Source organism: Pteronotus mesoamericanus, unplaced genomic scaffold (genome assembly GCF_021234165.1).
Source record: "Pteronotus mesoamericanus isolate MK-2021 breed Mesoamerican mustached bat unplaced genomic scaffold, CSHL_Meso_final contig_1189, whole genome shotgun sequence".
Taxonomy (NCBI): Eukaryota; Metazoa; Chordata; class Mammalia; order Chiroptera; family Mormoopidae; genus Pteronotus; species Pteronotus mesoamericanus.
Window position 1 is genome coordinate 2202977 of NW_026555038.1, and position 27118 is coordinate 2230094.

The 27118-nt window shown below is 53.8% G+C and overlaps 1 protein-coding gene across 1 annotated transcript in view; it reads right to left on the reverse strand.

The window, feature by feature from the left end:
- TUB (TUB bipartite transcription factor) overlaps positions 1 to 27118 on the reverse strand; it is a 75461-nt gene that overhangs the window by 12382 nt on the left and 35961 nt on the right.

Below are 27118 nucleotides of genomic sequence, written 5' to 3' on the forward strand. Positions count from 1 at the left end.
CAAGACACACACAGGGGCCCTAGGCTCCAAATTCCGTAGGACCCAAGGTCAGGACAGCTGCACGGGGTGGGGCTGGAGCCTGAGGGCCTGAGCTCTGGGAACCTCCAGGCCGCCCGGGCCCAGTTACACGCCTGGGTGCATGGGGTGTGTGTGTGAGGCTATGGGGCTATCTCGTGCACGCGCACACACCCGAAGGTGTCCAAGCGCGTGAGTGCATCTGCCTGGGTAAGCACACGCCTCGATATATATGCATGCGAACAGCTGTGTACGAGGTGGGCGTGCATGAGGTGAGTACAGTGTGCACTGAAGGGGGGAAGGTGAGGTCAAATCACCTCCAGGATGAGGTGAAGCCATTTCCACCTCCTCCCGACAGCAGGAGCGGCCCTTCTGGATGGAATAATCATTGACCCAAAATGTCCCTTGAGCTCAAACTATCTGTGTCTCTGTGGGCATGGGGGGGCCGGCCAGAGAGTGGCAGGAAGCCCATGATCACAGACAGCCCACCGCCCACCCCCCTGGCCTCAACCGAGAGGACTCGGCGTATTTTAAACTGACAGCATCCTACCTCCTTGCCGTCTGGGGAGGCCTTTCCTGAGGCGCATGGGCTGCTCTTGTGCTCAGAGGAGCCCCAGCCTTGACTTGGGGCTGTGCACAGAGCAGCCACATTTGCCCAAACCTCAGCTGCCCCAGCATAGAAGAAAACACTGCTCAACCAACGTCAGTCTTCCTGCACTTACCTACCTGCCTTACAGCACACAGGGCACTGCGACTCTCTCAGGGCACTGCCAGGACCAGAGGGCAGGGAACCAGCTCCTGAAAACTCAAGCTTGCTGGGCCCTGGCTGGTGTGGCTCAGTGGACTGAGTGTTGGCCTGCAAACCAAAGGGTTGCTGGTTTGATTCCCTGCCAGGACACATGCCTGGGTTGCAGGCCAGGTCCCCAGTTGGGGTCGTACGAGAGGCAAGCACACATTGATGTTTCTCTCCCTCTCTTTCTCCCTTCCTTCCCCGCTCTCTAAAAATAAATAAAATCTAAAAATTAAAAAAAAAATTTTTTTTAATAAAAAATTAAATTTATTAAAAAAACCAACCTCAAGCTGGCCGGGACGGTGAGCGTCCCATCTCAGAAGGCATGTACACAGGCTGGAGGGCAGGGGCAGGGCTTCCCAAGTAAGGGGGCAGGGACGAGAGTGAGCAGGGTGCCCAGGGCCTGGCAGGGTCTGAGGGGCTGCAGCTCTCCCACCTGTCTCTCCCCCTGAACCACGGCCCTGTCTGAGTAACACACAGGCAAAGCGTCCTCGCGCACACAGCCCTGGAAGGTCGGTCCCAACCAGCACCGCCCACCATGGTCTGCAGGGGGAGCAGTGGGTACTCATCACGGCCTCCAGGACGCCGACACAACTGCAGCCCGGGCTCCGTGTGACACCTGGCTGACAGGAGCAACGGGCCTGAGGCCCCGCTGTGCTCTGCTCACCACGCTCCGTGCCTGGCCACGCCCGGGGCAGCCTGCAACCTCAGGCACGTGCTAGTGGCCTGGCCACAGGAGCCGTGGCACCTCCACAACACAGTGCTGGCTCCCCTTCCTGCCAGCGAGAAAGGCCGTTGCGCGGCTTACTGGGACCATGCTAGCCGCCTGCACTCTCACAGGGCAGGGCCGGGGGCCGCCGTCTGGGTCATGCCTGGCACTGGGCTTGGCTGGGCAGGAAAAGAGGACTTCCTTGGTGCACGGGTCATTTAGAAAAGGGGACATCCAGCTGAGAGGTAAGCTCACATTAGCAAAGCCTCCTGCGTAACTGGAGGGTCACGGCAGCTGCCCCGCTGACAAAAGATGGTTCGAGCCACGGTGCCCTCGCTGCCCAGGGGTCCCCCTAACGTCCTTATCCGTGTATAGGGGATGTTTTTCTTCCGTAGGCCACTGCCCCATGCCACGACTTTCCACCCCACCACGTTACACCCAGGGAAGGAGGCTGCTTTCCATGATAACATCACTTCCTTTTCCTCTGTCCCCGACTCCATTTCCTGATGAGGGACAATGACAGAGAGCTGCAGGCTTTAATAACATGGGTCCCCATGTGCCCTGGACAAGTAGCTCAGTTGTCCTGAAACATCAGGATTGTGAGTTTGATTCCCAGTCAGGGCGCTTACAACAAGCAACCAGTGAATGAGTAAATAAGTGGAACAAGAAATCAATGTTTCTCTCTCCCTTCCTCTCTCTATGTAAAATCAATTAAAAAAACAAACAACAAAAACAAAAACAAAAAACCACTAATACAAGTGCCCAGATAGGATGACAGGTAAAAGAGACTTAACCACCAACCTTCAGAGGAGATGGATGACTACAAGGGCTGGGCTTCTAAAGAACTCCAGAAACTCAGATGTCCTGGAAGCGCCCAGCCAGCTGCCTGCCCACCACCTCACTTACCACCAGAAGGGGCAGAGCAGTGGGAAGAGCAGAGCGCAGGCTGGGGGCGGCAGCTGGGGAGAAGCAACACGTGCCTGGTGAATACGAGCGTACCTGGCCGAGCAAGATCCCCGGGAGGCCGACAGAAATCCACCTAAAGGAGGCTGCTCCAGGGGCGGGCACAGCGGGAGAGTAAACAGGCTCCTGGTGCAGCACAGTGTTTCTAGGAGAGCCACACAAGTCCGAGCGGATCGCGGTCACCTAGCAGGGCCGAGCCTGTCCTGGCTGCGTGTTTCTGCCTGGCACATACGTGTCTGGAGCATATAACATCTGTCCCTGGTGAATGACAGCAGCGTATTGTGGAGAGCAGGACAGCAACGATGGCTGTCTCCAGGGAGAACAGAGCCCCAGCTCCAGTCACCTGCTCAGCAGGCCCGGCCCTGCCCTCCCCACCAGACGGCCCTGCCTTCCCGTCTCCCACGGCAGCACCTTTCCTCGGCATCTCCCTTACTCACTGTTGAGCCCGGTCTGCCTCTTTCTGACAGGCACTGTTCTAGGCCACGCTAAACGACAACCATGAGAGGAGACAGTAATGGCTTTTTAATGACTCGGGCTCCAATTATGGAATCGCTGCCAAGCCCAGGCTGCCAGCTGCAGCCCCGCCAGGAGGCTCGGGCAGGAGACAGGGCCCTGATGGATGGGTCTTCCAGCTGACCCTGGTGGCTCCTTCATTACGGCCACCTCCTGCCCTCACCTCCTGCTGGCGGCCAGGCCAGGGAGGCCCCAGAAAGCATGGGCCACCAGCTCATGAGGGCCAAACCTGGTCCATCAATCCATGCACTCTGCCCAGAGCCTTCGCTTCCCGGGGAGGAAGCCCCTCCTCATCGCCGTGCCTCCCCTGAGGCCCGACAGAATCTGAGTGGCCACGCTTGGCAACAAATGAGGTCAGGGTACTTCTCCTGGGGGCTGAAAAAACCAGATATGGCCAAGAACTTTAGGAAGCTGGTTACTCCGCTTCGTAGACCCTCCCCCCGCAACATGCTCCAGCTAATCCACCTGAGCTGGCCAAGGGCCCGGGGACCAGGCCAACCCAGGGATGGAGCGCCCTCCAGGCCCACGTCATCCTCCGCTCCCTGTCCCCATTCTCCCCACTCAGTCACAGTGGAAGCTGCCCCTGCTGGGCCCAGGGAAAAAGCAAGTGGGCTGTCAGGGGGTGGGGGAAGACCACCATGGTGCCTGGCTACCATCCCTGTGCCCAATGCCAGACACCCTCCCTGCCCACCCCCGAGCACATCCGGGCTTCCAACGCCTAGTGCGGTGACTTTCGACCTTTGCCACCTCATGGCACGCATAAACTAATTACTGAAATTCTGCAGCACACCAAAAAATATATTTGTTGCCGATCTGATTTCAAAAAAGGTATAATTTTGATTCACTCGCACTAGACAGCTATTGTGTTGTCTGTGGTCATTTTTTTATTGGACAATCTAATGGAAAACAGGTCAGCGCCCCTGACTAAACAGTCAGGCACTGGGCGTGTTTTAGAAATCCTTGCAGCCCACTGTTTGAAAATCGCTGGCCTAGTGGCAAAAACACAGTGGGGGTGGGAACGGAATGGGGAGCGTATGGGCAGCTCCAGAAGGGAGAGGCCCACGCTGCTCACAGGAGCTCCAGTCTCTCAGGACGGGGCGTCTCCATCCCAGCCCCGTTTACAACCTCACCGGGTGCATTAAAACTGCTAGGGGCTCTCAGCCCTGACTTGCTAATTTCAGGACTTGCTAATTTCAGGCCAGGGAAAGATGCCCCAGACTCAATCCCCACCTCACCCTCTATTTTAAAAGCAAGTGGCACAGGTGATTCTAATGCTCGGCCATGCAAATGAGGACCCTGAGCCACAGCTGGCGATCTCCCAGAAACAAAAAAGGCATAGGGAGTTGCTACAAGGCTGAAATTGTGCAAACGCAGCCTTCTGTTCAGATGGGATAAGAAACTGCAGTCTGCAGATCAGGGAGTCAACTTAGGTCTCAGGTAAGACTGAAAGGGGTTAATTAAACAGCTGGACAGGTGGTCTGAATAGCTAGAAGGCAGGTGACCGCCAGGAGCAAGCCCTGGTTCCCAGCCAGTCAGGACACATGTCCTCAGGCTTATCAGAAAGGCATCTGCATGGAATTGCAGGGACCAGCAACTGATGACAACTTGTGGGCAAGAGGCAATGTCAGCGACACACTAGTCTAATGAGACAAACATTCAAAGATTTCTGCCAGAGTCAAAGGAGGCTTCTAGCGTCTTGCTTCTCTTGGTTTGCATGCTTATCAATGACCTGAAGATAAGACAGGCCTCTCAGGGACACAAAGTTGATGAACTACTAACTGGCTCACTAAGAGGACAGGAATTCAGAAGACCTTGAAAAGCTAGCAAAGCCGACAACAAGCAGAAACCTAACAGGAGGTCAAGTCTCACGTGTGGGTCCTAACACCCAGGTCTTGCCCACACAGGTAGGGCAGGGTTTGACATCAGCCTGAGGAAAGACTTTGGGGTTTTGTTTGGAGGCCTGGAGGTTACCGGTCAGTGAGTCAAGGCCATCCCACGGGACAGGGAGGGCTCAAGGGCTGCGCCAGAAGCAGGGGACCCGAGTGAGAAAATGACAGCCCCACTGTGCTCCTGCTGGACAGGCGGCACCTGGGACGCTGCCTGTGGCTGCTGGACCCGGGCTGGATGTGCGCCGAACAAGCTGAGGGCAGCCACAGGGCCCCGGCCCCTGGATCAGCTCTGTCGGCCTTGGGTCTCCTCTGCCCCTTCCGCCCCTGGCAGCAGCAGGAACACACCCTAAGAATGCATGGGGGAGGAGTGGACAGCGATTCCCCGGGGATCTAGGAGCACAGGTTCTGCTTCTCCTCCCTGTCGCCAGGTGAGGCGGTGGGCCATAGCGTCTGCGGACTGGGGCTCCCCCAAAGGCAGAACTGCAAGAGCCAGGAGTCTTGCGTAGCCAGTCATCATCCTGCTTCCCAAACGCAGTGTGAGGGAGTGGTAGGAGGATCCTAACAAGGGCCAAGAGGAGGGGAACCCAGAGACACGTTAGGCTCACCCTCAGGAGGCCCTCTTTAATGGCAGCATCTGACGAAAGGCTGTCCTCCGGGATGCACAGGGAGCACTCACACAGGACTCCCTTCCAGCCTGGGATCCTTGCTCTCTGACGTAGAGACGCCAGGAAGCCCCGCCGTGAAGGGAGAGTACCGCATCCCTTCGGGGTGCAGAGAACCTGTGTGGAGCCAGGAAGTCCTAAAAAGCTACCTGCAGATGCCACTTTGATTCAAAGTTGTGGGCATCCTGTCTGAGCTGGGTCGTGCTAGACACACAGCCACCCTCCAGATGAGGTCTCTGCTCTCCAGGAGTTCATGGCCTGGTGAGAGAGTCACCGGGCCGGCCGCAGGACCACGAAGACAGCCCAGGGGGACAGGGTCGGCCGTCACGCCCACCCAGCACAGTCCTTCCCGGCTCTCAGTGTTCCTCCTACAACTAATGAAAGGTTGTAAGGCCATGAACTAGGGGCATTTAATACTCCTCAAGAATGCAAATGAAGAGAAAATAACAGAAATGGACTTAGTTGTAATAATAGGAGGAAAAAAAAGGGAAATTATCCCAATTGTTAAACTTTATAAACTCAATGGCTTCCTTCTAAGTCAAAATGTGAGATTAATCCGTGATCATTATAAACTGAGCCACAAATATCCTTAAGAAGATTATCAGCAACTGTCACTGTTTCAAAGAAAATGAGCCAGGCCCAGCGAGCGCAGGTGCAAGCACCGCAGAGGGGGCAGAACCCCCACCAGCAGAGCTAACAAGAAATCCACAGACCTCTCACCCGCCCCCGAACCAAATGACACATTCCAGCTGACATGCTGCGACAGTAGGGAAAACTCATGTCAAAGCCCATGCACACGTGCCCATCCCCCACTCTGCATCTTGCCTATCTTCTGCCTCAGTTTTCTCTGTGATCAGACAGGCCTGGGGCAGTGACTGCAATCAGCAGCCCAGTGAATGCAAGAGGCAGGTCCACCTCCTCCTCTCAGCCCAGGTCTCCCCATTCTGGAAGCCTGTACCCAAGTCCAGTGCTTTCTCAGGCTCAGCGCATGCTCAGCAAGACCCCAGCAAGGCAGAGGAGATTCTGGCAACGTCTAAGGGCAGCATGCCCCCAGCTCTACACCTACCCTCCCCCCCGCCACAGAATGAGAAGGCTGAAGTGACAGAGCAATGGGACAGCAAGCAGGGCAGGGCCACACTGGCGTCAAGCTGATCCTCAGGACTAGGTTTCCAGGGCGGCAGGACTCCGGACTCAAGGTGGGGTGTGCACCGCAGAAAGGAATGGGCGCAGGAGGTGGGCCTGGGCAAGCGTCAAGTCACTCCCTGCACAACGCCAGTGCCCTGGGCACGCACTGGTGGGTGGAGCTGTTTCCCAGAGACAGCCCCCCGTTCCCAGGTCCCACTCTTCCCGAGGCAGGCCTTCTCTAAGCCCCATGCAACCACTACGACTTGCTTTGGTCCTTGGCTCCTGGGAGTGGCTTCCTTAAACAAGGAGCCAGACGGGCCCCCAGTGTGCCGGATGCTAAACGCATCACCATATCCACAGCTACAAGGGCTGCCCTTTCCCCCCTAAGTGAGTGTGTGGCCACCAGCCTACCAGCCCACCACCCGTACCCCAAAACGGGTACTTCCACAGCACCAGACGCCACTTGGCCCCCATGTACTATCCAAGCATCTCTGCTAGGTGGCAAGAAAAGGTTAATGGTACTTTGTGGGGCAGCACTGTCTTCTAGAAGGTCAGCCCACATGTGTCAAAAAGCCAGGACACTCCAGAAACTACCTGTGCCCCCAGGCTAGATGCCCTGTGCTGGAGTAGCAGCTCTTTTGAGTCAGCCCTGCCCCAGTCCCCTGATGGTACTATCTCCCTGGTCTATGTGAGACTCTGAGGTGTGCTTATATGTGTTTGCAGGAAAAATTATGTGACTTGTGTGTTCACATGTATGTTGGTGGGAGGGGCACCCACAAATTCTAACCTGGAAATTCATGAAGCCCCCAAAGGAGTCGATATTAAAGACAACAACAATTCTCAAGAAAACCGTGAATCCCTAGGACAGTGGCAGGTGCTTGTTTGCGGAAGGATCTGCTTTAACAAAGCCTGAGGCAGTTCCAGACGGTTTCCATTTTGGATGCTGTCTGGATGGACTCATGGAAGGGCTCTGTCAGAATTATTTTCTATCAGTAGATGGAATCAGATCCCCCATTCCCCTGAGAACAGGCTGTTACAAGGCAGATCCTGAAGATCTGGTTCTACCGCCCACAGGCAAGTGCACCTGAGTGGGCCGGCACATAGTGGACTCTAGCAGTCAGGGACCCTTTTTACACACATGCCTCTCTAGAAGGCCTAGAGACAGCCCGGTAGCCCATGGCAACCAAGGAGCCAATGGGTGGCCAAGGATCTGACGCTGCCATGGCAATGAGCTCCTTTCCGGTGGTAATGGGAGAGAATGGGGTAGAGTGGATGGGGGAAAGGCCTGCACCTGTGTGAAGCGGCGGAGACCCTTCCCCACTCCACCATCCACATAGGTGGGGAAGCCCAGCTGCCACTGAGTCAGACCACAGCATCTGGCAGTGCTTCCCTGAGGGAGCCTGAGTTCTTGAGTGCTCTTGTGGCATGTAAAAGCAGTTCTATGCATTGCGAGTTGGTGTATGTCCAGATATAGATCTGTTAGCAAGTGGATTTCTGAGTCTGACAGATGTAAGTAGCACTTGTGAGTGGGTAGTAGGCGTCAAGCACTCTCCAAATACAGTGTGTGTATGTGCACAAATATGCAGCACTGCACCTGTGTGACCGTGCCTGCATGCGTGCGTGCTCGTGTGTGTGCATAAAGATACATGGTGCATGTGTATATGAGCCTCCTGGGCTCTTGGTTCAGAAAAACTGACTCCAGAAATTCACGCTTTGAGTGTGTTAACGGACCAGCAGCAGAGTCTTTGGCCCAGTGCGCGGACGTCTCATGAGTGCATGCCCGCAGATGTATGATGTGTGCGCAAAGGCTATGCCAGCTATACTGGCGACTGAGCCGGTGTGCTGGGCCCAGGAGGGGGCTCACGTCAATGTGCGCGCTCTCCCCAGGAGGCCACATGGACCTGCCAGACCCAATGAGGCCCACGCAGGCCCAGAGCACTGGCCGCTTCCAGCAACCCTGAAGGATAAGGGGTGGAGCAGGACAGGCAGGTTCAGTCTGCCGGGGCCCCTAAAGTTGGGGTGGGAAAGACAAGCGCCTCCAACCCGCGCTCCCGGTTCTGGGCTAGATGGAGAGGGTAACCCGCGCCTCGGGCCCGGCGCCCTCGACCCTGCCCAATGCCCTCAGCTGTGGAGGGTGGGACCGGCGCCCGCGTACCTGTAGGGAATCCAGTCGGAATGCGGCTTGGAAGTCATTTCTCTTGGGGGCGGAGCGGCGGCTGCGGCTCCGGAGGCCGGGGGCCTTGGGGGCCGGCGCGGGGGCCCTGCTCAGCTCCCGGGCCGCCCCGGGCCGCATCCTCCCGGGCCGGGGCGCTGGGCCCCGCTGAGGCCCGCGCCGCACGCCAGGGCCCCGGCCGCAGGCTCGGCGAGCGGCTGCCGGCACGGCGCGGCGCGATGAAAGAAACAGCAGAGAGCGCGAGGCAGCCGTGCGAGGGCGGGCGGCGCGCGCGCGCGTGGAAGTGGGAGAGGCGGACCCCGCTGCCCTGCGTGGCTAGAGCGACTCGGCCAGCGCAAAGGGTAAGAGCGCTGCGTGGCGGCGGCGCCCGCCCCTCCTCCCTCGCCCCGCCCCAGCGGAGACCCCACCCCTAGGCCGGTTGGGCATCCCACACGTTCCAGCCCCCTTCCCGAAACCGCCGCGAGCCAGGCTCCACGCACGTGACCGCCGGCGCCCGAGCCCACCGTAGGTGCGCGCTGTCACTGGGCACGTCCCTCGACCTTCCAGCCTCAGTTCCTTCCTCTGTGAAACGGGGGTAATTCTAACACCTACCTATCTCCACTAAGGGATGGGAAGCCGCGGCTCACGTTTGGGGTGGGGAGGGGCGGGGGTGGCATCAGGCTGTGCAGGTAGGGGATGGGAACAGCAAAGACCAAAAGAGGTCCGGGGGAACCTTCAGGTTCTCAGCATGGAGACTGGCCTTGACCCCTCCTAATCGCTTTCCCCGTGCCTCCCCCCACCAACACCGGTCTTGCCCCCCAAGTTCTCACTTTCCCCAGGAAACCTTCTTTATTGAGTTTTAGTAAAGGAGACCTTTCCTCACAGCTTCCTGTCTAAGCTATAGCCGTTAAGGGAAGGATAACATTTACTGCCTACTGCATTCCTGGCCCTTACAAAGTTACACATATTACTTAAGCTCCACAGTAGCCTCGAGAGGCAAGTACTGATCTCTAATTCCCAGAAAATAAAGCTTCAAGAATGCTAAAATGCCCAAGGACAAAAAGCTAGGAAGTGAAGGAGCTGAAATGGAGCTAGGGTCACTGTCCTTCAAAACACTTTTTAGGGGACACACCACACCAAAGGGGCAAAAACCTCCCAACAAAGATAGTCGTAAAGTCTCCGAGTGCTGAGGCTGTGACCAATACCAACTGTAAAGCAAGGCGAGGATTGTTGAGGTGGAGGGCAAAGCATCCACGGCAGGGTTCGTGGAAGCAGGTGCTTGGGGAGGGGTCTGCGGAGGGGCACCGGCTCCACACTGCAGGTCAGCGCCCTCATGTGCACTCGGGATTGGGCAGCTCCAGCCCCCAACCATGCCAGGAGAGCGACCCTCGCAGGGTCCTCTGGGGCTAACCAGGCTGTCGTGACTGCATGGCCGGGTGGGAGAAAGTGCGAACAGCCAGCTCGGCGGAGGGAGGACCCCATCCTGCTGCCCTGAGTCCACAGCCAGGATTCTCTGCCCAAAACTCTCCTGGCCTTTTAGCCTTGCCTTTAACTGTAAAAACAATAAACAAGGTATGTGGAGCATTTCCTGAGCACCAGGAGCTACGTTAGGTGTGTATATATACTGTAACTCATCCTCACAACCACACGAGGGGGTAAGCGTCATTATCATACCCATTTTATGGCAGAAGAAACTGAGGTACAGAGAAGGCAAAGGCCTTGCCCACAGTCACCCAGCTGGTCCACGTGTGAAGCTGGATTCACACACACGCGGCCTGGGTATGGAGCCCTGGCCCTCAGCCCACTTCCGGCCTCCCACAGTTCAGGCTCCGCACAGGCGCAGCCTGTCACTCCGGGCTCCTGCAGCACAGGAGCTGCGTCTCTGTCTGCCACAGCATCGACATTCTCTAAAGGCTGTAACCTCTTTATTTATCAACCTCCGTGAGCCATCACTGTTGCGAAGGGCACAGAGCAGACAGAATAAATCACCCTGGAGTGGAGTGCAGGGGCAGAAAGGGGGGCTGTTGCTTGCCTGCTGGGACAATTGACCTGCACCTATGTTTTCACCAGGCGGCCTCTCAGGAAGGGCGGCAGAAAGGGACTGGTCCCGGCCTTAGAGGCCAAGGCAGCACGGGAAAGTCCTACCTCAGGGCCTCTGTCCTCCAGGACCCAGGGTCCACGGACAGAGCCCCACAGAGACCAAAGAGGCCAGCCCTGCCCTCCAGACTACCCCTCCCAAAGCCGCCATCAGCAGCTGATGAGGGCCTAGAAGACTTCCCATTCAAGAATTTGAGGCTGCTTTTCCCCTTTATTCCCGAATTATCTGACACCTTAAAGCAATCAGAATCAAGTTGGAAGGTCTCAGGAGCCTGAAGTAATTGAATCTATTAAATAGACACTTCAGGTTCTACCCTAAGGGAGCAAAATCCGGAGGCAGAGTGAGGTGCAGAAATAAGCCCTCCATGTCTCTCTTCCTGCAGAGGCTGTGCGTGAGGACACGGGACGTGTAGGAGGCAGTGGGACAGTATGGCAGTGGGTGTGTGAGTGTGAGTGTGTGTGTGTGTGTGAGGTGGCCCTGTAGTCTGAATGCATCTGCACAAAAACATTTGTTGGATGGGGTGTGTGCATTGGGGGAGGGAGATCACAGTGTGCTCTTCTATGCGTTCTAAGGGGCATGTATGTGAGTGTTTACTCAGAACTGGCGATGCGTTTTCCTGTTCAAATGGCTTCCCAGGTTGACATTTTAAGTGTATGCCCTTGGCTTCCAGTAAAAAAGCCACTTCAGCAAGCCACGTGAGAACTTGTACTAAGCCATGGGTAAAACGCAACTGTGCTACTATAAAGTGGCCCTTGAAGAAGGGCCCAAGCTTTTCAGATTTACCCATAGGAGCTCGTCATCTCTACTGAAACGCTGCCACACAGCAGAACCAACATGCCCTCCTCCCCACCTGTCCACGTCCTGCAGGGGAGAGGTATTTGCCATGAATTTAAATTCCCCTTGTTGCATCTCAGGCATTTTCCCACGTGGCCATGGTTGGGGGGCAGGGGGCGGTGAAGGAACGCATGCGGACGGAAGCAGCCCGGAGGAGACCCTCCCAGCTGCCGCCCCAGCTGGCAGAAGCCGGTGCCCGCTCCCCTCAGCGCAGCTAGTTCACCCAAGAAGGAAAGTTAGCACTTTGGCAACTTGCAGGGTCTTAAATTTTCTATTTCTAATTTAACAGTTTTATTGAGTCTGGGCCACCTCTAGTCCACTTTGGAAGCAAAAGGATATGAATAATAAATGAATTTCTGTTCGGATTGGGCACCAAGTCCCCAGGTGTCCTGCCTAGTAGCCTGATGCTGTAACCTAAGGAAGGCCATTCCAATCAATCAAACATCGACTACACCTGACTGGGCTCCAAGGTGCACGCAGGCTTTTGACAGGCGTCAGGCTCAGGCCGGCAGTCTCAGGGAGCTGTCAGTCTGGCAGGGGGACCGGAAGCATCAAGGTGCTGGTGATACAATACAGGTGTACAAAGTGCTGGCGGCCAGGGACCCAGAGGAGGGGCAGACAATGGCATCAAAGGGAGGGAAGTCAGTTTAGGACAAGCCTTTCCTGAGAATGAAAAAGGATGACAGTTGAATTGGGTTTTGAAGGATAAGTAGGATTTTGATAGACTGGTAAGAGAGGGAGAGGGAGGTTTAACCGTTACCAGATTCTATGACTGGTCAGGTGCTGTGCTGGGCTTTTTGCCCACAGGGCATTCCAGACAGACAGGATGATAATGAGTAAAGCCATGGGGATATGAATCTATGTGATCAATGCACTTGAAAGCCAAGGTGCGGAGCGCTGGCCGGGTAGCTCAGTTGGTTAGAGCATCATCCTGATACACCACGGTTGCAGGTTTGCTCTCCAGTCAGGGAACATCTAAGAAGCAACCAATGAATGTAGAAATAGGTGGAAGAGCAAATCTTTGTTTCTCTCTCTCCCACCCTCCCTCTCAATATATTAAAATAGAAGAAGAGGAAGAAGAAGAAAACCAGGGTGCATACCAGTGTGGAGGCAGGTAGGTAAGTGCTTTGGTGTGGCAGGAGATGGGCTAGAAAGTTAAGGTAGGACCAGATTACGTGACACTTGGAACACCAACCAGGCTGGGGAGTTTGGGTTTTATCCTATAGCCAACCAGGGACCACTCGAGGGTTTTAAGTCAAGAGTAGACTGCCCAGATTTACTTTTTAGAAAGAAATAATTAGGAGGAAAATGGGGGACAGAGGGACACAAGATCAGAGGTATTGAAAACTGCTACTGGCTACTGGGAAGAGATGAGTGGGCCCTAAGCCAGAGCCCAGTCAGTGCCTTTTCAAAGCGATGGACGGGCACCATGGCAGCAGGGCTGCATGCGTGTGGCTGGCCAGGCAGCGTGAACAGCTGCAGAGTATACACAGACCATTGCCCTGTTACAATGATGACAGATAATGCAGACTTACCGACATCTTTGAAAAATGTAGGGTAACCGCTGGTAGAATTAAAAACAATGTCTACTTTCCAAATTCCTGCAGAACACCCCCAAAACCAAGTATAGCCTAAAGGAAACATAAAACTCATAAAGCTTAAAACGAGGTACAGCCAAACCTCGGTTCTCAAACGTCTCCCATCTTCAACAATCTGGTTCTCGATGAGGTTGTTCATGGAAAAAAAAGTCTCAGTTGTTGAACAAAACTTTGGTTCTTGACCCGACAGCCCTTTCGTGCTGAAACCTGTATGACCAGTCACGTGTTTCTTGAACAACAAAGAAAAACTGTTTTTCAAACAAATCACTTCTCCAATAGCCTTCTGGAATGAAGTAAGTTCGAGGACCGAGGTTCTGCTGTACTAGGAATAAAACCAAATGTAACGGTGATGAAGTGAAGGCACCCACAGAGCCTATGAGACTGGATCGTTCATGACTGTCACCTGTTGAGTGCGGGCTTCATGGCAGGCCCTCCCCTACCAGTTTCATAAAAGCAAAAGTGGACACAGGATGGTGAAAAGGGACTCTCCAGCTGAGCCTCCGAGTTAAAGGATTTCACATTCCCAAATGTGGGATAACACCGCATGCGACTTGGAAAAGAGGCCGTGAACACCAGGGCGCGCACCATTAGCCAGAAGCCAGCTCTAGTGCATAAAAACGGGGAGAGGCTGAAGAAAGGGTGGTTGGAGGTTTAAGAGGAATTTTAGAGAGATCCTTCAAGGGCTAGTGAGCCCCAAGAGGGAAGGGTGCTTGAAGGAGACCGCCCGAGAGCTTAATATGGGGCCATGATGGTCTCGGGCAACTGACTTACACCTGACAAATCCAAAGAGTGGTGGCAGCTGGCGGCCCTGATGGCCAAGAGGGAGATGCTGCCTCAGGGTCAGCCTGTGCTCCCAGGTTTGTGGGGCAAAGGATGCTGGATCATTTCCTGTGGACACATGGAAGTTCCAGCATGAGGACCAGACGTGATTGATTATCTTAGATCCCTGCCAAGAGGGCCCCTGTGGGGGGAGGTGACGCTGGGGGCGCGGATGAGCCCAGGGCCTGAGAAAGCAACCGTAGTGTCCTATGAAGCTGTAGAGAGAGAGCCATCCACATCGAGGAAGCTGCTCTTGGGGGGATACCGCAGAAATGGATTGGTCTCCGAGAAACTGATAGAAGTACCACAAAGACAGAAGGGCTCAGAGAGTGTGCAGCTCATCAGACTATCGGTCAGGGAAGAACTTCCGGCGCCTGTCCTCCCCTCTCCCCGGCCTTCACCTTGCAAAGGGTCAGAACTGCAAGCTCAGCCCTTTCCTCTAGGCAGCGGGCCTGCAGCAGACTGTGACAGACAAGAGTTCGTGTCACTGACGGTTAAAAGTGTTTTAATTACAATGGACAGGACATATTAATTACTGATGGAATGACCTTTGGTTACCTAGAAATGCGCAGGAAAGCCATGGGACTTACCCTCAATATCATCTAGGTTTAGCGGGGAAAAAACAGCCCTGCAGAATAAAATTAAAGAGACTGTGGGAGACAAAAATAAGGTTTGCTTTGATGATTGCATCTCATGAGTCACACCTATTCAACCTGGCAGTTACACATGGCATCTCTCATTTAATCCTCACAACAACACTGTGAGGCAGATACTATTATTATCCCCATTTTACAGATGAAGGACAGGAAGTTACATAACCTGTTCAAAGTCACACAAATAATAGTGAAAGAGTTCAAATTAAAACCCAGGCAGTGGAAAGTTCTGGAGCCCAGAGGCTTAACTGCTGTCCTCTGGAGAAAGCCACATGACGACAGCCTTCGCCCTTTGACTCAGTACTTCTTGTTCCAGAAACCTAGCCAAGGCCCCCATCCAATGGAGTCAAAAGTTTATGTACAGGGATACTCATCACAGCCTTATTTCTAATGGAGGAAAGTGGCAGGAGTGGGGACTACAAAATGTCTATCAATTGGGACTTGGTTAAGTCAATAATTTTATGTTCACAGGATGGAGCGTTAAGCATCCTTTACAGGGAATTTAATGACGGGGAACAGGTTTCTGAGATGGGAGACAATATTGCAGGGAAGCGTGAAGTCCTGTAGAGAATCTCCTCACACTGCTGCGTACATGAACGGCCTCGTAAGAAGTTGCCAAGGGTGAGGAAGACACAGTCAGCGCTGTCAGCGTGGCCGCCCTCGAGCCCACATCCCTCTCTCCAGGCGCTGTCTCCCTCCAGTGCTCAGGCTTCCTCTTAACTCTAGCTTCTGGATCCTGAGATCGCCTCGTGACCCCTAAATTGCACCCACAACACCCCAACCCCCAGCAAAGCACATTTTATTTGTTACCACGGGTGGAAAGACAGAAGGTAAATCCTGTTGGTGCACAATGGATCTGGTAAGTAGATAAATATGATTTTAAAGGCTGTGCAGTTGAAATATCCTTAGTCACCTAGTGTAGCATGATATACTACCACGATGACAACCAGGTGGCCACGCTCTAATGCATGCAGGCCTGAAAAAACACCTGCAATTTTGAGCCAGGTTATTTATCTTGGAGGAGGACAGGGAAGCGAGGGAAGGAGAGCTGAACCTTAGTACCTTCCCTTCCCCCACTCCACCAGCTCCACTTTGAGGATGTGCTGAGTGTTTCCTGCTCAGAGGGTCCTGGCGGCGGGGCTGGGAGTACCAGAGCTGAAGCACAGTGGCCCAGTCCTGGGGAATTTCCAGTCCTGGCCAAGTCCTCCTGCCCACTGCCCATACGCCTTCCCCTTCTGGGCCCAGCTCTCCTCGGATCAGGGCCTGAAGTTATAAATAGGAAAGGCCTCTGAGGAGGGGCGCCCGGGGCCTGTGCTCGGCTGCAGGAGGGGTTTGTTTTACCAGCGTTATTAAATTTGCAGATAAGCAACAAGGAGTTAAGCTGATCAGGGAGAGAGGGAGAGAGCTCTCATTTGTCCATAATGCAGGATTTATCTAGCAGAGCCCCCTCCTTTGTCAAACAGAAAGTCGTTGCCTTTATGTCCTCCAGCAAAGAACATTTTATTTGTAACCTTTTGAGAAAAGCCTATGAGTTTGCATTTTTGACCTGTTTTTTTCCTCCTCGTCTAAGAAAACCATGGTCCTTTAACATGGAAAATGCATTAAAAAAAAATCCTACTCTGAATTCAAAAACCAAGCTTTCTAGCGAGAGAAATCGGACCCTGAAATACATTTTAAATTATTGGCAAAGTTTATTACCCCAAACATCATCTTTTTGCTGCATGGCCCTTCCCTTTTATTGCTGATGGTTCATAAATATCAAACTCTAGGGCCACCAGGTCACTGAGGAAGCAATGTCTTGAACGGTGGTGCTGTGGGATTAGAGTCAAGTTGTTTTACCTCTCTGGCTTCATTTTCTCATCTCTGAAATGGGGATAAAAGTTCCAAGACCTTTATGGACAGCAGGTATAGAGGAAAGAACACCAGGCCCAGGCACAAGTCCTGACTATGGTTACATGCTGTGTGTCCTTGAGTAAGTAGGTTGCCTCTCTGTGCTCCATGAAAATGAGCAGGTGGGACAATCTTAAAGGCTACCCTCCTGCACTAAATTTCTCTGACATTTGACTCTTTACAGCAAGGCTGTTTTACCCTGAAACAAGGGGAAAAGTCTTGTATTGTATAGAAGACACACAGCAGTGAGAACACACTAGACTTAGGAAAGCTGAATTCTTGTCCTCTCTGTTATGCTCCCTGGCTGGCCAGAGACCACCCACCAGGCTCACCTCGGTTTCCTCATCTGTTAGGTCGGAACAATGCATGTGTTGCCCACTGCACAGGGTGTGTGAGGCTGAACTGAGACAAAGAATGCAAACCTGTGGTGCTGTGTCAAAAGTCTAAAGTAGCACAGAGCTGCGACAACATTTAGTAATTTGAGCTCCCACTTATTAAGCCCTTGAGTAGGACGGGCACTGTGCTAAACGTTACATGTACTATCTCATTGATTGCTCACAGCAACCCTGAGGAGCTATTATCTAGAAGGAAGCACAGGCGCTGTGGGTGGTCACAACGGTGAGGATTTACTCTGCCTCCGCCAGGGCCGGTGCCCTGGGGCCTGGGCCCATCTCAGATGAGAGAATGAGAACAGGCGGCCCCAGCGGCTGCCCTGCCTGGGCTCCAGGAGGGAGGAGAGGGCCCCTGAGCACCTCCGATCCTGCGTGGGGAGTAGGCCGTGTGCAGCCCCTTTTTAGATTTCTTTGAGTGAGATCACATGCAGGCCTGGTCGGGCTGGGGCGGGGCGGGGGGGGGCGGCCGTATCGACCTCTGCCTTTCTTTAACTCCAGGCTGCTTTGGGCCTCTCTACCTGATTCCTGGTCCTCATCACAGTCCACACTACCTTCCTGCCATGTCTTCTCTGCAGGCACCACCTACCCGCCCTTCCTGATTTTGCCACGCTGAGACCAGCAGGCAGCGGGGGCCTTTGGGATAGAGGCTCCGCTCAGTGAGATGAGGGACCCGGCCCTCACAAGCCAGGTGGCCCTGACATCTCCCTGGAGACGGGCAAGCTGCACCAGCCCTCAGAATGGACTTTCTGAGGTCTCCATTTCCCAGCGGGCAGGGCCCTGGGAGGTGCTGTGTGCTCCTGTAGTTCACGTCACCGTCCACTCTGCCCCAGTCTCCAGACCACCTGCTCCAAAATGTTCCAGTTCTCTGCACTGGGTCCCAGCTCCCTGTACTCGCCTCTTGGCCTGTCTGGATTTCATGAGCTATCAGTACCCATTTCTCTGGCTCGACCCAACCTATTCTTTGCCCCACCGCACCCCTTAGCTCTGACACAATGTACAGTGGTGCCTCAGTACTCATCCTTAATTCGTTCTGGAACTTATCACAAGTGCCAAAACTGACAAATATTGAACGATGAAGCATTTTCTCTTGCAGGGTGGTGGTGTGACTCATACAAACTCCAGCAAATGCCTCGAGTCTCATCAAAAACGTGATGAGTATGGGGTATGATGAATTCTGAAGCCAACGAGTACTGAGGTGTGACTTTAGTATTCACCTCTGTCCCCCACCTGAGCAGGTGAGCAGACACTTGCTGATGTCACTGGCTGACATCATCACGCGATCCAAAGATGCATTTGTGTCTTGGAAGTTGGGAAACCTGAGTTCTAGGACCAAGTCCCTGACCTCTTACATGACCCCAGACAGATCTCCTCTCCGTTGACTTGACCTCAGCGCATCAATCTATACGATGAGGAGGTTGGGTCAATGTCTAAGGCCCCGCTATCACTGGAGTCCCATTATCGAGGGACCCATCTGACACTTTACATAAAAAGGTCACCCATGTCTCACCTCCCACCCCACCTGTCCCGGGAGAACTGAGCAGGAACACCCAGAGCAGGCTCCCCTTGCTCTCACATGCCCCAGCAAGACGTGTGATGAACAGAGACCCATCCCTAACCAGCCACACACCCGAAAGACGGACGGGAAGTACAGAATATACCCTGGAAAGAGGGTCTGAATTCCCTTTCCTCCTCCCTATGAAAATCGAGTGATAAGCACATAGGAGCAACCCAACGAAAAAGTGAACAGGCAAGACCCAGCTGGCCACAGGTCTCCTCCCCTTCCCCCAATATCCGATCCATCACCAGGTCCAGCTGACATTGAATCCTATGCATCTCTTCAATCAGTCCCCTTCTCACCAACTCCAATGCCACCACCCTCATCCAAACGACTTCGTCTGTGGCACGCTAGGGTGCTTCAGACTGTGTGCTCGGAAGCCGGATCTCAGGTTTCAAACAGGCTCTGCCACGAACTCCTTGTGTACCTGGGGACTTCACAATTCATACATGTAAACCACTTCAAACAGTGCCTGGCACGCAGTGAGGAGACGCATGAGTTAGCTGTTATATAATGTTCGGCGCCCCCCCTTTCCCTCCGGCCTCCCTGCAGTCTGTTCTCACATGGCTGTGAGAGTGATCTTTTCATAATGCAAATCAACCATTGCACCTGCTGCTTAAAAATCCTTCACTGCCTTCCCTTGTTCACAGACCAAATAAATTTTAAGTGTCTACAAAGGCGATCCAGCTTCTGTTCTCCAGCCATACTGGTCTGCTTTCAGACAAGGCAAGCTCGTGCTCTCCTCACCTCCGCAGATGCTATCTCTTTGGTCTGGGACCTACCTCCAGCCCTGCCCCTGCCAGACCCAGGCCCTGTGGCTGAGTCAGAATCTGTGGCTGAGTCAGAATCTGTGGTTCAGTGTGGATGTAGTCAGACCAGCTACAGCGGTACCTCGGTACGGCACTCATCATTAATTTGTTCTGGAACTCGTGACGAATGCCGAAACCAACAAGTACCAAGCAAGTGACAAGTGGTGAAGCATTTTCTCTTGCAGGGTAGCGTCGTGACTCATATAAATTCTAACAAGTGCGAAGAGTCCTGAGCAAGCGTCGAGTGCTAAAGCTTTTTTTTCTCATTAAAATGCGACGAGTACAAGGTTTGGTAAGTTCTGAAGCCAACAAGTAGCAAGATATGACTATACTGGTATTTTATTAAAGTTCCTGAGGTCCACATTGATGAGCAGTCATTAGTCTGCTATGTTAGAAGGGTGAAGTCATAGTTTATATTTTTGCAAATAACACACTGTCCTGGGATCTTGAGAAAACTTAAGGGCATCAATGAGAAAACCTCTAGAATCGGAAAGTCCAATAAGGTCTCCTGACAAAAAGATATTGTAAAAAGAAAACAGTCAATAACATTCTTATTACCATTATAAAACAATCATTTACAGAATGAAATGAAAAAGATATCTCATCTACAATGGCAAGATTAAGTATTGAATGCTTTAAAATAATATTAATGAGACTTACTGGTGATCCATGGGAGGAAAATCATAAAATGTAACTGAGATTTATAAAAAGAACTTGAATAAATGGAGACTCCTAATGTATTCCTACATGATAAGAAGACTGTTTTAAAGATAGTAGTTCTTCTTAAATTAGAGTTCATTTAGTTCAGAGCAAAATGCCAAGGGCATCCTGATACTTGATAATGCACAGGGATTTCTTAAGTTCCCTTTGGTGATGATGTAAGGAAAGGAGGGCAAGGCGGTTTGGGAGCATGGGTTCTGCAGTAGGAAAGCCAAAGCGACCACCTAGCCTTGTGTCTATTAACAGTGTTCCTAAATTTTGTCTCACAAAGCAGCTGGGTCAGGGATATTAATTAGTACCTCAAGTGGGTGTTCTTAGGAGTATATAGGCTAGGAAGAGGTAAGGTGTTGTTTTTGAGATAACAACTTTGGGAAATGGAGAGTGAAAGGCATATTCTTGCACCCAAGCAAAAATATAGAGGGAGGGAGACAGACTCCCCTAGAAGCTTGCTGGGGAGGTGGGAATGCCCCAGGGCACGGGGCTGCATGCTCAGAGGACACGCGAGCTGGGCCTGCTCCCCACGTTCCCCGTGTCCTACCCCGGAAGCTGCCCAGGGCCCCCAGTCTCAGGGAAAGCCACAGTCACTGAGCAACGACGGGCACCAGCTACATCCATCCTGGGGGAGCACGCCGACCGGGCAGGCTGCGCTACGGCTCAAGGCTGCAGAACAGGGGCAGCTCAGGGGGCGGGGGGGTCATGGAGTTAGGACCACTACTTCCTTTTTTGCCTATTTCACAATCAGTGGGCCTCTTTTCCCTTTTCAGAGCCATGAGTTAAGCATGTCCAATTGGCCTGTGTTGGTGCCCAAAATCAGGGCAGCCTGAGATAAACCGTTTTCCAGCCTTAATTCTTCTAGATAGCCCAGGTAAAGATTATGTGGAAAAAATTTTTTTAAAAAAAGCAGGTACAAGAAGTGAACAAAATTCTCATAAAGATGGTTAATGAGAGGGGACCCGGTCCCACTCAATATTAAACTGTATTATAAAGCGACGACTGAAACCTTGTGGTGATGGACACAAATCTCACAGGAAGTTCAATAGGAGAAAATAAGCAATCCAGGAACATACCCCATTCTCTATGAGAACTTAATTTAAATGTCAGTTACCAAAAATACAAATAAGGAGAATGCAAAACTGTGACGACAAATGTGCAGAATAAAGTGTTCGTGTGGTTACCTATAAGAGGAGAAGGAAACATTCCAGAACCATGAGTCCGTGGCTGGTTTTCAGTTGCAGTAACCATGGTTACTCTAGTAGGCATCTTATGTAGAAAAAGAGCAAAGAAAAATAGTACAGCTCAGCAAAGCAGAGAGCACCCTGAGCTAGAAGCCAGGGGTCTGAACTGTCATCGCTTCTCCCCACTGAACGATCTTGGGCTGGGTCTGCCCACTCCTGGCTCTCAGTTTGTTTCCAAGATAAAAGATTAATGCAGATGATCCCTACTGGCCCTTCCAGCTCAGCCATTCTGGGATGTGACAATATGGGAATCAGTTCCCATTTCTGGCTTCAGCAAGAGTAGACAGGGGAACAGAAAGACACTGGGACCTTTCCTGCCCCAAATCGCCAGATGACATTGCAGGCGCAAGTCCTTTCAGTGACAGGGCTTGCTCTGCTCTCAGCCCTGTTAGTCACTGGGACCCAGAGATGAGTAAGAAGGGCGCCAGCCTGTGAAGATCATAGGGCAGCAGAGGACACAGATGGATGCAGACACAGCAAACAACAACGCCAGGACTGATCAGCCCGGCCAGGGTGAAGGTGCAGAGTGTGGGGCACAGGGCAATGGAGCCTGGCCGGGGCTCAGGCAGGGCTCTGCAGCAGGTGCGGCATTTGAGGCCGGATGCAACTTTAGTAGAGCAGGTGAGGAAGGCAGACACAGGAGGCAGGAGAGTGTGGGTGGGTGGTGTTGAGCAAGGAACAGTGGGGGAAACGGGGTCTGGGGTAGTCATTTGGGGCCAGGCCGAGAATTTGGCCTTGAATCTCTTAACAGGAAATCGCAAGGGTTGTTGGTATGAGGGAAACAACGTGGTCCTGCCCTAAGGGAGGAGGTGACAGGCAGCTCTTGGAGGAGAGTCTGTGGTGAAGCAGGGGCTGGTGAGTGTGCTCGTCGGTAGCCCAGGGCCGGTGTGGACAGGCCTGTGGTGGAGAAGAGGACTGGCTGACGCGGGCCCACTGGACACAGGCAGGGTCGCACAGCGGCTGGAACAGATCAGCCTCTAGAGACAGCCTCCAAGGCCGGCTGCCTGGGCTCCGGATCCTGCCTCTGCCTGGTTCTGTGACCTTGGGCTATTTATTTCACCATCTGGCCTCAGTTCTCCCATCTGCCAACAATTGAAACTCTTCTTCAAGATATCAAGAGATGAAATGATGTAATAAGGGAAGGCCTTTAGGACTGTTCTCTAAGTGAAGACTGACGATGACGATGACGACAGGGCAGCTGCAGGTGGGGGGGGGGCAGGGGTGGACCCCTCAGGGCACCCCGTGGGAGGAGCAGCTTTGAGAGGGGGCTGGGCGAAGTGAATTCCAGTTTGGATGTGCTGGGTTTGAGTGTCTGCAGGACACCACATCCCGGGTGAGTGGAAGAACACAGATGGAGCTCAGTGAGAGGACAGGGCAGGGGATGAAATTCAGGGAGCCCTGAGGACCCGAGGAGGCTGAGGGAGACAGGGCACAGAGACTGCCTGGGGTGGGGGGCAGGGCGGAGATGCAGACTGAGAGGAGGGGGGTGGCTGCGTGGGGAGCAGATGAGGAAGCAGGAATGGGGTCAGCCGGAGTGAGAAGTTCAGGACGGAGGTCAGAGACAGAGCGAGAGGGTGGAGCCCCATCTTTACATGGTGACGGCTGTGTGTGCATGTCGGGGAGAGGGCTGCCCAGGTTGCTCAGAGGACCCTGGAAGGTTCAGAAAGATCAGAGGGATGGGGACTGGAGGTCATTTGCAAAGTACACGTGCAGGTGCAAGTGGCTTCCTGCCCCCTTCAGAGTGCTTTTCAAACCATTGCGGAAATCCCCAAACATCAGCAGTTACAATTGGTGCAATGACTACTCTAGTTCCTAGGCCACAAGCGCTGTGGCCCAGCGGTCAGGCCTGACTGTGCCCCCACTGCCTGCCCCGCCCAAGTACAGCACCTGGCCCGGGAGGGCATTCTCCGGGAAGGGACACGACAAGTCAGAGAGGCTACACATGCCCCAGCTCCTCCACTTGCAGGTGACGGACTGGGACTCAGAACCCTGGTTCCTCTTGGCCACCCAGAACTGTGGTGCCCAGGCCGGGGGGCCCCTGGGGGAAGCCCAAAGCAGCCTCGCCTGACTCTCCCCACCGTCTGGAACCTCTGCACTGTCATCTTGCCCCCAAAGGAGAGTAAACCCCATCACCTGGCCCCCTGTGCACAACAGCAGAACAGGCCTGAGATTGGGACCAGGGCACAGGCGGCCGACGGGCACAGGTGGCCGACAGGCCCAGCGACCAGACCAGGGCCGGCCCCTCTGCACTGCGCAGGGCTGCTTGGAGCCGCCCCCTCGCCGCTCCCAGCCAAGCTGGGCCACCCCTGGCGCCTTCTTCTCTGTGCTGCCTGCCCCTGCTAATGATCCTGCAGGGGAAAGGCTGTCCCACTGTGTGCCAAGCGAGACCTCAGCCCAGGGCCTGAGCTGACCTGCTGGCACTTGCCCCTCTCAGAACACCCCGTGTGAGGGATGAGGACTGCTACGTGCCCATTCTGCCCCTGGCAGTACTCCCAGAGCCCCCAAGGGTCCCAGGGCCCTCGGGCACCCTCCTGCTGGCACCCCTTCCTCAGCCATCTCTAGGATGACACGATTGGCCACAGGCTGAACCAGCCAGAGCACTAACCACCTCGCATGTGCTCTGTCCCATGCCTGTCACACCCCACGCTGGTCTCAGGGGTCACAGAGAGAAATCCCTCACACGACTCGGAGGTTCACAGAGGTGTCGGCAGCCACAGAAATCACACCGCCATGGATTTACAGAACTCCTACTCCACGTGAGAGGTGGTAGCGCTTTCTATGAATTGTTGCTAGTCCTCACGCAACTCCGGAAGTGAGGCACGGATGTACCCGTTTCTCTGATGACGAAACCGAGGCTCAGACATTTGCTAGGATTACCCACGCACTTGCTGCTTCACAGGTTGTACGTATACTGGCTAAATCCACCACGACCCCCAGGTCAGATTCACCAGAAGCTGAGATCTGTTCCAGCTCTGCCCCTGGATTTACTGAAGTCTCTGTAGCACGCTCTCCACCTCCACTGACTTCCCTGCTCCCTGGCCCGAGGCCTAGGGCAGAAGCCTACCTGGTCCTACAGAGACGCTCGCCTGTGTTCTAAGTACTCAGGGAGGCATCTGTTGCACAACAACTATCTGTGCTGAGCACTTACATATGTTCTTTATTTTAACCTTTCAACCACCCTATAATAAATATCTCCATTTTACGGAAGACTAAGCTGAGGCTCAGAGATATTAAACGGCGGTCACACAGGGACAGAGAGTGCCAGGACCAGACCAGGCTCTCTGAACCTAAAGTCCATGCTGCTGCTGCACCCAACCTCTTCTCAGTCTAGCTGCCATTTGGGTGGTTCTGGGGCCCCTGCCATGTCTCCTTTGTGCGGCACCACTTGCCAGAGCCCTGTGCGAGCCCTGGCCCCACAAGCAACAGGCCGGGCGTGGGAGGGAGAAAGGATCCGCTTCCTTCCCAAAGCCCAGAGGACCTTGGAGAACCCAGGACAGCCCTCTGCTGCCCCAGCAACGTGCAGGCTTTGCCTTCAGGGCAAAAGAAGCTGTTCCCTCAGGGGCTGAGGGAACAGGAGTCTGGCCCAAATCCAGGTGCTCGGCCGGGGCGCTGGTGCCCTGGCCAGCTCCTGCCAATTCCCCTCCAAGAGACAGGACCCTGTGGCCTCTACTTCATTTTCATCCTGTGCCTTCCCCTCCCCCAATGTCCTGCTTCAATACGGACAGGCCCTTGGTGCGGGGACTCCAAGATGCCCTTGTTGCACAAACTGCCCTATTGCTCCATCCTACCCAGAATACCTTGAATGTCCATGTCTCTTTGTCCTCAAATTTTCTGAGTCCTTTGACACTGTGACATCAGCTGCTGACCTCATACCCTATACTAGCTCCCAGTGTCCACCAGCCATGTCTGTCTGGGGTTCTCCTCCTCCTCCTGGGGTCTGTTCTGAGACCCTGCCTACAACAGCCATGGCCCCGGATTCCAGCACCAGGTTTCATGCCCCCAAACCTCGCTGCCTCTGTCTTGAGTCCCTAATGCCACGGACGAGCCCTCCTGACAGCACGTGCAGGCCAAAATCGTGGACCCTGACTTGGATCACTGTTCCCCAACTCACGTCCTGTCCCAAACTCCCCATGCCTGAACTTCACCCAAGACATGAGGGCCCCGGCTTCCCGGCCTTCACCCAGCTGGCTTCTCCAGCCCCTGTCAAAGCCCTGGCTTAACACACAGTGGACAAACTCTTGGCACAGCTCCCCACTATCATCCAGATCAATATGACAGGCAAGTACACTACAGAGCCCCATGGCGACAGCTGTAGGCACAGTACGGTCACCGATGCACTGGGAAGACCGCATCTGGGGCAGGTGGCTGTGCAGCACCCCAGCAGCGCCGGTCGGGCTGGGGATGAGCCATGGGTTTTCCCTCTCCCCTTCATCTCGGTCTCCACCCAGGACAACTGCTGCTGCTCTCAAAGCGCACTCGTTGCTCAGCCTCAGAACATGTGGATCTGTGGCCCGGGCGTGCGCGCTGTCCTACTGCTGGGAGGCCGAGGGCTGAGAAGTCTAGGAACTCAAGACTCACCGTCTTCCAGCCCTGCTGAGCTCTTTGACTCAGGGCTCATTCCACCAGAATCCCTGCAGGACAAATACTGCCCATGAGGTCCTCAGGGTCCTTCAGAGGATGCCCCATTCCACCAACCGTGACAGAAATACACAGTGCCAACCACTTACAGTGCCACTCCTGACCATGGTGGCCACACGGGAGAAACCAAAGCAAAATAATACAGCCCCAAACACACACAAACAATGAGCCTTAATACCGGAGGGCTGTCGGGACAGCCATTCGTAATCGGCATTGTGGTAAACAGACTCAGTATTTCTGGAGGACTATCTAGTAATATGTGACAAGAACTATGATATTGCTCATGCCCTTTGACCTAATAATTCCACTTGGGAAATGCTTCCCAGTAAAATACTAAGAAAGTAATTTGTACAGAGATATTCATAGCAGTGATATTTATAATAGCGAGAAATTGGAAAGAGCCCAAAGGTTCAGCACTTGGGGATTGGCTAAGCAAATTGGGTCGAGCGAGCAGCTTGGATGCTCCACAGCCTGGAGGGATGGGTGCGTGCAGGGTCTGGGGAAATGAATGTGCATCCCAGGCAGGCTAGGCAGGAAAGAAACCAGCTCAGGCCAGCTCAGACTCCAGCTTCCCCATGTAAACGTTCAGCCAGCCAGTTACTTTATGTTGCTGCAGTTAAGTCAGTAACCTTCATGTTAATTAGGAGGGATTTAGAGGTGATTTTAAATTAAGTGGGTTTTTTTAATGACATTAAAAATGTTAAAAAGGAACTCCGTTGATGAAATTTCATAACTATCCTTGGGCACGCTCACCTTCCAGGAAGTTCTCTCTCTCACCTCTCTTCTCTTCCCTTGTGTCTGTGCACCAACAGCCAGGCTTGCCCACGGGACTGAATGGGGGCAGCGCCAGGCTGGTGTGGATGCAGGTGCCCTGGGCTCTGAAAGCCATGGGCCTGCATGGCAGGCCCTAGACACTGGGATGCAGGAATCCCTTCCCCAGAGGCTCCAACCCCCTCCTTCCTGAGTCTCTCTCCTTCAAGGGTCCGCATGTGCATCCTTCTTTCTCTCTGTGCCTCAGGAAGAGGTTCCTGAGGGCATGTTGGGTCTTCCCATCCCAGG